The 12106-nt window shown below is 40.0% G+C and overlaps 1 protein-coding gene across 1 annotated transcript in view; it reads left to right on the top strand.

Annotated features, from left to right (window-relative positions):
• The window catches only part of AMER3 (APC membrane recruitment protein 3), a 41926-nt gene extending 30420 nt beyond the window's left edge, over positions 1-11506 (top strand). The window contains exon 3 of the mRNA XM_076341622.1: positions 7186-11506. The gene's annotated coding sequence lies outside the window, so the exon portion shown is untranslated. The remainder of the gene's footprint in view (positions 1-7185) is intronic.
• The last annotated feature ends 600 nt before the right edge of the window (positions 11507-12106 follow it).

The following is a 12106-nucleotide window of genomic DNA, read 5'->3' on the forward strand; positions in this document are numbered from 1 at the left end:
TGACCCAACACATTTTATGACAGAAGAAGTGAAGGATTTGCCTTATTTCATCATGGCTCAAAATGAAGCCAACAAAATTGTATGTAACACTTGGCAATTTCTCTCTAGCTCTATTTCTTGCTGTCTGTCCTTCTTCAATAAGAGGAAGTGAAATTCATTTGTTCCTGAGAGTGTAAGCATTCATTTTAAATCTGGAATTGTTCCAGATAAAAAATTAGGCTTGTTCCTTTGTATGTCACATCAGAGGAACATCTACATCACTGCTTCATGTATATTTCCATTCCAGTGAAGCTTAGCAAAAACTTATATAGATCTATATAATGGTTGCTTACTACCAAAACAGTATCACAATTCGCCTTATAAGTACACTAAAGAGGTAAAATGAGCAGAACTTTGTAAACTATAGCATCAAGGTTAGTTGACCATAGAGAATATCCAGGCAAGAGTCAATTTCAACTTCAGTTTTGCAAAATCAAAGAATAAAAATAATGTAATCATTTCTGCTGCTTCCACGCCCACATATTCCAGACCCAGATGTCTGACTTCCTTCCCCTTTACCTTCCTTCTCCCCTCATGTTAAGTGTTGTATAAACAAAGATCAGTTTTGGGGTTTGTACTCCAAAGAGGTAGAAATGATAATGCAAAGCAAATGCCCACAGATGGATACACACAGATGGTAGAGTACAAGGAAACAATGAGAGAGTATCAGTCGGCCCATCAGAAACAGAAGTGTCATCTAGTGCTATCATACTTTTAGGGATGGACTTCCAAACACAAGAAGCCCCATAGGACAAAATATTAATTTTCTCCTTTGGAAACGTAACAAGGAGACAAGCAGACTGGTATTTTTGACTAATCATAAACAAGAATCAATATTTAGGTAGACTAGGATACAACTGACAGGATAGAGATTGGCCTTCAGAAGCCTTGGAAGGGAGGTCAACCACCAAATGATGGATTTTAATAGAGTAAGAGAAATGAGGGAAAATACGCAAGGCGACAGGTATTTGGGTTAGTATAACCAGACAGAAAAATACCATCTTTGTGACAACATTCTGATTGGATATGAACAGGCAAGACTGTGCTTCTCAAGACCAGAGGAAAGGGAAATTTTGATACCTCAGAAGCAAAATGAACAGAACATGAATAAGAGCCTTAGTCATATGGATAAAAGGATTTTATGCACAGAATAGACCAGATGCAGACACAGTCTGGATGTGAGAACAGAGAGAATTTTGAGTCAAAGAGCACTGCAGTGACTTGCAAGTGGTACAGTGGGCTGTACCCAGCAAAAGAAAAGGAGTTGGCTCAGGAAAATTAATTGCAAACAGACCAGTTCGGTACTTACTAATGATTGATAGGGTCTTGTTTGCTGACCCTAACTTTAGCAAGTCAGCAAATATACCACAGATGTGCAACACAAAGATGATACAGGATTCACTGCAATCCAGACTGTGCCCTGTAGACACAGCCAGCTTGTACTTAACAATCAATGAGCCAGATGCAATTGTAACACTGCTAACTGCCTGTAAATGATATCTTTTTTTAAAACTGAAGAATTTAGGAGACTGTATTGCATTCATTACCATTTCAATCAACAGCAGCACAATGCAGCACTGACAAGATTCAAATTACTATTCAATATAAGTAATCTGAAAGGCTCATGATAGCTAGGGGAAAAGATTATTTACAGACTGTTTTATTATAGGCTTCCTATTTGGCAAAGATTTTGCACATGTGAACTTGTCCCATGCATCAGACATAGGTCTCTGCAGGCAGCTCTTTCATAAAGAGAGATAAGAAAAGAAATAAGGTTGAGGAAAGCATAATGGAGGCATGGAAAATTGATTTTCAGACTGCCTGTGACCTTGACTCAGAGGTTGAATGTGAGCTGTGAAGCAGACAATAAGGATGGGAACAAGCTGCAGACAGCAAAACTGCAAAGTTTGTTTGGAATCAGAGATTGCAGACAAATTCTGACAGCCTGACCCTGCCCCCATCATCAAGTACACTAAGCATGTGATGATGTTTTAACTTGCAGCGACAGTTGGGTACTTATGAAAGCACAACAGAGCTCAGACACTATTTCTCTCGGAGATAACACTTTAGAAGGATGTTATTCAAGTCACTTGTGATGAAAACAGAAAAAAAAAGGAAGATAAATTTCTGCACAATATATCCATTATTTTATCACATTGTGATAATCCCATTTGTTCACATGCTCACAAAATACTTCCACTAATTCATCTTCTGGTCTGAAATTTTTTAAGATGGGTCTGCAGACATGAAAAGATTCAAAGAAAGAATGTAGTCATGAAGGTAGAGAAAAACACTGGTCTCCGGTAAACTACACGTGATGCAGTTAAGGAAGGCAGGGAAGAGTGGCTGCCTAACGTTTGCAGTTTGTCACTAAATTACAGGGACAGATGCAAACTGATCTGAACAGTTTGTTCAGAACTGCAGAACGACCAGGGACTACATTACTACTACATGACTATGTTTCTCCAGCAAGAAACAGTTCAAGAGGCTCTGTCTTTCTTTTCTTTCTGTGCCTTTTCTGATGTGTAGCTTGGGGAAAGGAGGGGCTAGCAGATTAGGCTAGGTCCACACTCAAAGTGCTTTGTCAGCACAGGTATTATGTATTATAATATTATGCAGTATATTATGCTGGCACAGCGTTCTAAGGCAGATGCAGCTTATAACAGCAAAAAAAGTTTTTTTTACACAGGTGGCTTCTGGCAACATTAAAGAATATTTAAAATTTTGAAAAGTAGTATATTCCCCATCTGAAAATCATTCCATCAGAAAATTCCCAGCTAACTTCTAATCTACACAACCAGCTGGAGCAATTAGCTCTGTGTGATACTGCTAAAGCAGAGCTATTAAATAACCTTGGCATCAAGGTTACAGCAATTCAATGGCCAGGCTAGACAAAGAATGCTTCAGGGCATTCCCTCATGGTAGAAACTGCTCCTGCAAAGAGCCTGGCTCAATTTCCTTTTCCCAGTGTCTACTTAAATTAAGTTCATCAGCCTTTTTTTTTTTTGGGGGGGGGGCGGGGGGAGCATTGGGGTCTCTATTGATCTCTTAACTGATGCTGTTATTAGGCTTCCAGTCCTGACTTCCTTGATTTAGAATCTCCTCCTTCTGTTTCCCCTTCAACTGCAATCAGCAGGCTTTTCTCCTAGCTTGGGGAGTCCATACTAGCCCAATCTTCCTTCAGATACATGGTTAACTTCACTCATCTAATCACTCTCAGTTCTGAGGCTGATAACACAGACATATCTTTGTCCCAGATGAGAGGAGAAACCTCATAATGCCATACTACAAGATTCTTCATCCCAGGCCCTTAAGGGACCAGTGGCCCTACATTCTAACTTGCCCCTGACATTAATAGTTCCCAAGACACTCTTCTCTCTAGCAAAGGCTACATCAAACATTTTTAAACAGATTTCCTTAGGCACATGAGCAACTGATCTTGCAAAACGTCCCTTCTGGCCTTAAAGGGCCAGTGTTCTGCTGCAGTGAACAAAAGATTAGAATATGTTCCTTAGGTAACCTCTAGAAAACTGTATGATGCAAAAAGAAAAATAACCGAAAAATTCAAAGCATGTACAACAAGGCTTAGAAATTCAACTGATAAAAGAAAAAGTCACACCAGAAACAAGAAAAATCTTCAAATGTGCTTGTAGGAGGAAAGAACTGAGAGTCAGGACATTACTGAGACTATCCCACAGTTTTAATTTGCAGGTAGAACTGAGATGTCATGAAAACTGCATCAGAAAAGGGGAGCTGCTAGAAGGAACTGCTTAATTAATGCCAGTAAATGCTGAGCTGATACTCGCCCATAAATTCTAGGGAATCTGCAGATGAAATGACTGAGCTGCCTAGGAAACATTAAAAAGTCAGACATTCTACCAGAGAACTGGACTTAGTAGTAAGGATGGTGACCTCGGAAATTACAGGCTGCAGAGCCCTCCTGCACTGCCAGGCACACCGTCAGGACCCCAAAAGCCAGCTACCAGACCTACTGCCCTGCTGCAACCCTTCCTTGTTCAACCGACTGGTACTCCTGCTCTGCTGTGCCACCTTGTGCTCGCCAGCTGACAACACACTGCTTCATGAAATGAGTTAACTGCACAAGTAATATAATTAAAGTCCTTCTGCCTTAAACTTTCTGAGACCATAATAATGTACACGGCAGTCTATGCCAGGTGACACAGCTATAAACAGGACACATGAATACTCGAATGCTGTACTATCAAAAACCTTTCTGTATTCTTGTGAAGGCCAAGATGCTCATAGATGTTTTCAGATTTTTCAGTGATTACAGGCAGAGTTTTGAGTTCATAGCAATTCAGATCGTCAGGTAAGATCTCATTTCTCACAACTGGACATGTGGACATTTCTCACAATTGCTACCAGAGCCATTGTATTGTCTCCTGTCCTCATCCTCTGGGCTGTCAAGAAGCATGTCGCAGGGCCCAGAGCAGGGGACACACATTAAGAACTTCTCTATCCTGTTACCAGCTCTGATGCTGACATGTAGTATTTTGAATAAGCAAATCACCACCCTGAGTCTTTTACTTACCGCACTGTAAAATGGATATGACATTTATTTCACCAGGGTGACAGGGCTTTGCTGTGATTTTTCACAGCAGATGGGACTTTAGAGATCTGCAAACTACATTACTTTACAAGCTGACAGAAACACCTCTCTGAAGACAGGACACACACTGGGAGCTTAGCAGAGTACATTCAACAGAAGGAAGTCACAGCAACCCAAACAGCTCAAGAAGGCCATTGCACTTAACAGCTTTTCGTATCGTTTTTCCAGGCACATGCTAAACCTTTTTGCTTTTTCAGGGACTGCCAACATTCAGGTTATGTGGGGATTTTCAGGTGCCAAAACTCTCTCATTTTTGGCAAGCATCCTGAATGACTTGGGGCATGGCAAAGAAACTGTGCTTGTTAGCAAAAAATCTTAGGAACGACACAACTTGGGAGTCTACCTGATAAATTCCTCACTGCAGTCGACCTGGCCTTACCAATCCTGGCATAAAAGCCCAACCACGGATATATATCTATTATGTAAAAATATTGCAGCAAGGACCCCGCTGCCTGAGGCTGCTATAGCAGAGACGGGGAGGTAACCTACCCAGGGCCTGGAAACCGGAGATCAGCCACTAGGTGTCAGAGCTCTACTGGCAGTCCTGCCGCTTCGCCTCCCGCGGGGAATCCTGCATCACTGCACCGGGAACTGGACACGCTCCGGCAGCTTCCAGGCTGAAGTGCATAGTGCTGGAGGGGGCAAACTGGTTCATCAGTCACTGTTAACCCGTGGAAAAACTGCCTTCAGATCAAGGAAAATAAACTGCAGTAAGCTTATGAATATTACACATTCCTGTGCTGGCCTGCCAAATACCACTGCAGTATTTGTGTTTGGGATTCTCGAAGGATTAGGCCTCCTCCCTGCTTGGGAAGTGTGCCTGGGTCAGGGGAGCAGGCAGGAATGCAGCTATTCCCAGCCACTTTGAACGTGGGTACAAACTGGGGAGCCATTTATGCTACCGTCTAGGGAAGCTGACAAACTGGTTGTGTACAGGTGACCCCAAGCATGAGTTTCTGAGTAAGTATAACCACTTAAGTATTGAAGGAGTGCAGAGCTATTTTCCTTTTATATTAACTGAATTGTAAATAAAGATAGTATGAGGGCAGTAACTGTTTTTTACTTAAGAGCTTGCACTGAGAACATGTTAAGAGTGAGCTCCTGCTGATAACAGAGGTGACTTTGGTGAACATGTTCCCTCACGGGAATTCCCTGCCCTGCTCATCAGGCAGGCTGCCCTCCTCGCCTGCCTGGCCACATTTTTGTTGCTTCTTCCTCACAATGGGCAGAGATTAGCAGCTGGCACAAGGGAATCGAGAGTGCAGCAATAGCCATACTCTGAATTACATCTGCAAGAGCTCCTAAGTCTCAATACACTAGAGAGGTCCATCCCAGCTGATTTGGTATTATTTTTTAGGAGTACCTAAGGCAGAACATTCTGGGGGAAGAGTAGGCATATTCTTTCCTCTATTGCCTCATTCAACATCTATTCCTGGACTTCTTTAAATTAGTGCCTTCCAACCCACTTAGATGAGCTCTGGAAAAGGACTCTGCCAGACCTGGAAGAGGACACATGAATGACACCAGAGAGAAATAGATTGACCCGTCCAAATCTATTTGCTCAGTTTTAGTGTCACTGCTGTCTGAGCCAGCAGCAGAGACAGAGATGTCATGGGAAGGGAACAGGAGAACATCAAAGAAAGGGAAGGCTGAGAGGTCTGAGCTGGGTAGGGGGACAATGGGAAAGCTGCAGTCGGTGGGAGAATAGTAAAGCCAAACACAACTGGTCGCAGATCTCCGCCTTCAGTTCTTCAAGGTGAGGTTCCTTGGCAAAAAGGCTGGGAAACCACTGAGCTGCATCACTGGGAAGAATCACGAAAAAAATATAATCACATTTTTAGGAGCGGTGAGGGCTCTGGGGAGTGCTTTACTTATTTCATGAAAATTCAGAAGCTTAATGACAAAACTCCTGCTAAAAAGACACTTGTAGGTAGATGCAGATGGCATATGGTACAAAGTTGACAAGTTACTCTAGACTTGTTTGTCCTCACCAGCACGGAAGTCGTATTTCCTATTCCACAAAGAGCCACTGCATGTAGCTTTGAAGTGCGCAGGGGCTTGTGACTTGAACCTTGAAAATGGGACAAAACGAGAGTGAGAGCTGGCATCTGGCTGAGGGAGGGGGGACTCCTTTAATTTCTTGTGCCACAACTCAAGGCAATGACACTGTTCACAGCATTTGCACCCTCTGCTCTGTAAGAGTATTCTCAATGTGTGTTATGGCAGTAGATACCTTGATGCCCATTAAGTAACAGATTTACTGGAGTTCCAGGAAAAGATGGATTTTGATGCTAAGCACTGCAGTATTCTGTGACTGAAACAGTATTTACTTTGAATCAACAAAACAGGAAATTCTTATGTCATTGCTAATCTGACCCTGGTTGCACCCTGATGATAGCCAGTCTCTATTTCTGGCTTTAGTTATTTTCCTTCATTCACTCTTTTAACAATATATTGTTAAATAAAAACCTGAAATAAATATGTGAACACTTAAGATGTTTTTGCTTATATTGCAGGTGCAACACTGAAGAATCCACTTGTAGATATGGATGCTGCCGCCCCATGTGTAATATAGCATGACATAGTTCCATGATGTTATATTGATGTCAGAATCAATGAGGATTTCTCTCTAGAGATCCCACTAGAGGTGTTGCAGCAGAAAATCATGCTAGTCTGTCTAACTGACTAATATAGTTAGGAGTTCCTGACAACCACAAACCCCTGAAGCCATGTTTGCAGATGGGTGGTAACTAATATTCTTTTTTTTAAAAAAAACAACCTTCAGTAGGATTTTGAAAAAAGTCATGCCATGACAAGAAGGTTTAAGAAAAAAAGATAGCATATTTCTGTCACATTCTGCCACACAACAGCTGAAAATACTGCTATATTTTTAAAACACAGATATGTGCAGAATGAGCATTCACTTGGGCAGTTGTTATGAAGAGGTAAAACTGTTTTCCATTATACTAATTTTTCTTGAATTTTACAGAAATGCTTTATATATTTTATGGCAACTGTTTAACCATCTTAAAGCAACAAGGTTCTAGACTGCAGATTACATTAGTATGGCAAGATTTACTGCCTGGGGAAAGGTATTTTGTAAACATACAAATAAAAACATCAGGAAGCATAATATAGTATGCCCTATGTTGTCCAAAGACATGTATTTATCATGTAGCAGAAATGGTGACTAGGATAAAGAGGTATACTTGAAAATGGCCATCAAAAAGATAACTTCTTTGACTCTGTTTTAAAGGAGAGAAAACATGCTGTTTATATCCATGATAACAGCTGTACTTAATCTTATACAAAGTCTGCTTTTTCCAATTTAAAAACCAGTCTCAAAGTACTAGGTAGGATACATTGTTAACCCAGTTTTCATTCTTTTGTGGCATCTTTGGAGTCAGTTTAACATGACAGTCATACCCCAGTTCAAATCTGGTCTTGGCTGTCTTATACTCTAAGAATAAATTGAAAAAAACAACTGTGCTTTGTAGCTGGAAACAGATGATCAAATGGTCCCATCTGGCCATGGTATGTTTGATGAGATCTTAACAACCTCCTCATCTAGTATCCTGCCTCAGACAGTATATTTGCCCTGAGATGATTTGTCTCGGGGAAAAGTGAAAGAAGGACCTATGAAGCTGGGGACTGAAGCAAGGGAAAAATAATTCCTTCCTGACTCAGCAGTGAGCTCACACCTTAGTGCAGAAGAAGGTAACCTTAAGCCTAAAATTCACCGAAGTGGTGACGAATTAATCTCATTTAGCTTTATTCATCAAGGTAACTGTCCATACTTTATAGTAAACAGAGGACGACAAATAACTACAGAGGTTGATGAAAGACTCTCTGGAAATATTCCACTCTCTCTATTGACAATATAAGGCTCCTAGACAAATAGATTAGATGCCTGAATTTTGATGTCTAAAGTTAAGATGATTTCTACCTTAAATAATTTATAATGGCAAGAATATATAACTACAGTGTTTAAACGATGTCTGCATTTTGCAGAATCTGGATTTAAAAAAAGCATAATGCATCAAGACTAGGATGCTAAAAGATGAAATCATGTCCCCTAGATATGGTATGCACTTTCTCAGTATTACTCTATGATTACCAAGAATAGAGAGGTTCTCTCTCCAACAACCCATGACTGCCAATACAAGTCAACTTTCAGAATGCAGTCAATTTACCACAAGTACCTCCTTAAAATATAGATTATAGGTGCCCAAGGCCCTCTTCCATGGCATAAAACTATGTCTCTGAAGACTGCTAAAAATTTTCCATTTAACCTATAAAAGCCTGAAATGCCAAGCAGTTCATCACGCAGGCATTCTTTCCTGAAATACTAAATGACACATTAGATTTGGGCTAATCAAATAATAATAAACATAGGGCTTCACATTCCAGCAACAGACAGAGTCTGTACAAAAACTAGTTGTTCCTCACACAAATGATGCCTTTCCTTTTGTAATTACTACACCAGTCTCCTTCACTACCTTCACTCACCAACAGTCTGTTGTAACAGAGTGCACAGAGCCTCGAGGGAGCAGAGAGGCAGAATTTCTCAACCTTGTAGCATACTGCACATCTCTTCCCTGGATTTCAGGTTGAGAAACCAACATCATGGAGGAAAAGAAAGGCAACAGAAGGAGAAAAGTCACTTTGCTGCCACATAGCAAAGGAGACAGTATTTCAAAGGAGACTATTATTTCTCCTGCCTTACAGGCACAGAGCAACAATGTTATTTATCTAATGTCTAATGTTATTTATCTCCCAAATTGGTGTCCTCTTTCTCCTTCTGCTGCTCTTCTCCCTGTAAGTCCTACTCATCTGTCAGAGCTACCCAGTCCCTGCTGCTGCTTATGTTAAAAGTACCCAGATCTCCTCTCTTGTGGTCTCTGCCCTTCACGCAGAGAGAAGCAAACAGCCTCTCTCTGTAGGACTTCTTCTTCTGCCCTCCTCACTGACGTTAAAGCTGGGCTCTGTGGCAATGTCAGTGCCCGGACAGTGGTTCCCTTGTGATACAAACCACAGGGAACAAGTGCAGATAGGGAAGATGGGCTTTTACTCCTCTTATGCAGGCCCACCATTGACACACATAGCCCACAGTTTCACATGCACGCTCTTCTGTTCGGGGCAGCAGGGAGGCACATAGATTTATAAGCCACCTGCAGCTGCTGAGCTTATGGACGCATCTAGTTCTAGCAATAAGTGTACTGGACTCTGAGATTCAAAGGTCCTGGGTTCAATTCATGCTGCCAAAAGAACAACTGTGGATCTGCATTACACACCATGGAAAAAATGCCTGTGGGTAGTCTATTCTAGTTCTCCCCATGGAGTTGCATGACTGTTAGTGCAATGTTGGGGGAAGCTCAAAAATCTTCATGGCTTAATCATTCTCCATTTAAAGAACTAACAGAAAATCTACCTCCTCAAGATCATATTGAATAAGGTGTTTACCAAGATTGGCTGTAAACTAGTTTGGAGGAAAATCTTTAGATTAAACTTGTTATATTACATGAGCAATGTCTCCTTAGGAAATGAAGACATGCTGGTGAAATGAATCCATACATGTGAATATTCAATTTCTCATGCAGTGTGTAGCTGTGAGAAAAAGTTCCTTCAGCCTGCTTTCATACTGTCATTCCCCTTTGGTGTTAGAAGGCTTTTTAACTTTTAAATGGATAATACAGAAAATTAAGATAAATTATGAAACACTTTCCACAGACTTTTGTGGCTACAAAATTTCAGATCAGCTTCTATGAAACTGCTCATCTATTTCCTGTCCTATTTTTACAAGAATGGAAGCAGTGACCAGTTGTGTTCACACATAAGATCAGAATAATAATTAAAAGAACAATACCTTTGTGCTAAAGACAACCTCCAAAGAAGAAAAAAGATTTTTTTTCCCTTCTCATCATTCACTAAAATGTAGAAAAATGTTCTGGAAAAGTTATTTTTAAAAAGCTATATTCTGCTAAAGACATCGATCCTTGACATTCCTTCTTTTAATGCAGAGTTCACTAGAGTTTCGGAGGTGTTTTGGGAACTCCCAGGACATAGACCAGGTACCTGAGCACCCCTAATAAAACCCCGCTTACTGCTCTGAATGGAGAGAGCACTCATCACTTTACAGAACTGGAGTGTAAATAATCTCATACTAGTAAAAATGTCTGGAAAAAATGTAGGAAGAAATATCAGACCCACATGAACTGTCAGGTAAGTGTTCCTTCCAAAAGCAAAGTATTAAAATGGCATTCAGGTATTCCAGTCAAATGTAAGTGATGTGAACTTAACAACAAGTCCTAGAGTAATATTTTGTTTCGCTTACAATATTTCATTGTTCTAAGTAAGTTGGAGTGTTTGGTGGCAAGATATTGTAAATGCTTACGTTTTGCAGAAAATGCACAGGATGCACAATAAAGTTGCAGGTAAATGGAGGTATATTTAAGAGAGAACAATGTTACATATTCCAGCTTCTACTTATGAAAAGGATACAGACCAGTAGTACTCTTGGATGGACAATGTATGTACATGGTACATATACATGCATAATGAGTGTGTATACGCACCTAAAAAGAGGATTTGTGCAAACTTGTTAAGTTCAAGAATTGGGAAGAAATCTGAAGCAGGTACCATTTAAAAATCTGAGTAGCAGATTAATAAAATTTTCAGTACATATATGATTTATTATGTAACTAAGATACATGCATTTATATGCTGTTTAACATATTTTGTTAACTATTTTTCATATATGTCGTATCTGATGTACATATGCTTTATGTATTATATTTTAGTTACCATATTCTACATTACATATTAAAGTCACTTGGACTCTCTGTTATGTTTGGTTTCTAATCAACATCACTTTATTGTTTTACATGACATTAATGAATCACTATTTTCCAGCACTGCAAATTTGTTATTCAGCAAAAAAACCCATATTGCTTATGAAGAATTTATTTATTTTTTTGAAATCTCCAGCCTATATCTGAGGCCTAAAGAGGCAAAATTCATTATTCTCTAATTCTTCTCCTCTGTGTAGGAGAACCTGGCTTATCAGTCAATCAGCACTGGGAGAATCAGAATACTGAGATCAAAATACTACCTATTGTAATCTTATCCTGAGGAAGTTAGTAGATTATTAAGTGTATGTCATTTGGAAAGTGGATTAGTTTCTAAACATAGGCACTTACTGCTTTGAGAAGTGCCATGTTTAAGAAGAAGGGAAGTTCTGTCCTTTCTGAGGAAGTAGTCCTGATCTAACTATTTAACAAAAGCTCATTCTTACCTTTTACAACATGCTTTATAAATTAGCTGGTCAACTCCTTGAAGAAAGTACTAATTTCCAGGCACATCTTAAAGTGTCCCATCTTATGTCCCATAAGCCTTAACTGTCTGAAGAAATAAAGAAAACAAATTAAGAGTTAAATC

The sequence above is a fragment of the Aptenodytes patagonicus genome, chromosome 6 (genome assembly GCF_965638725.1).
Source record: "Aptenodytes patagonicus chromosome 6, bAptPat1.pri.cur, whole genome shotgun sequence".
NCBI lineage: Eukaryota > Metazoa > Chordata > Aves > Sphenisciformes > Spheniscidae > Aptenodytes > Aptenodytes patagonicus.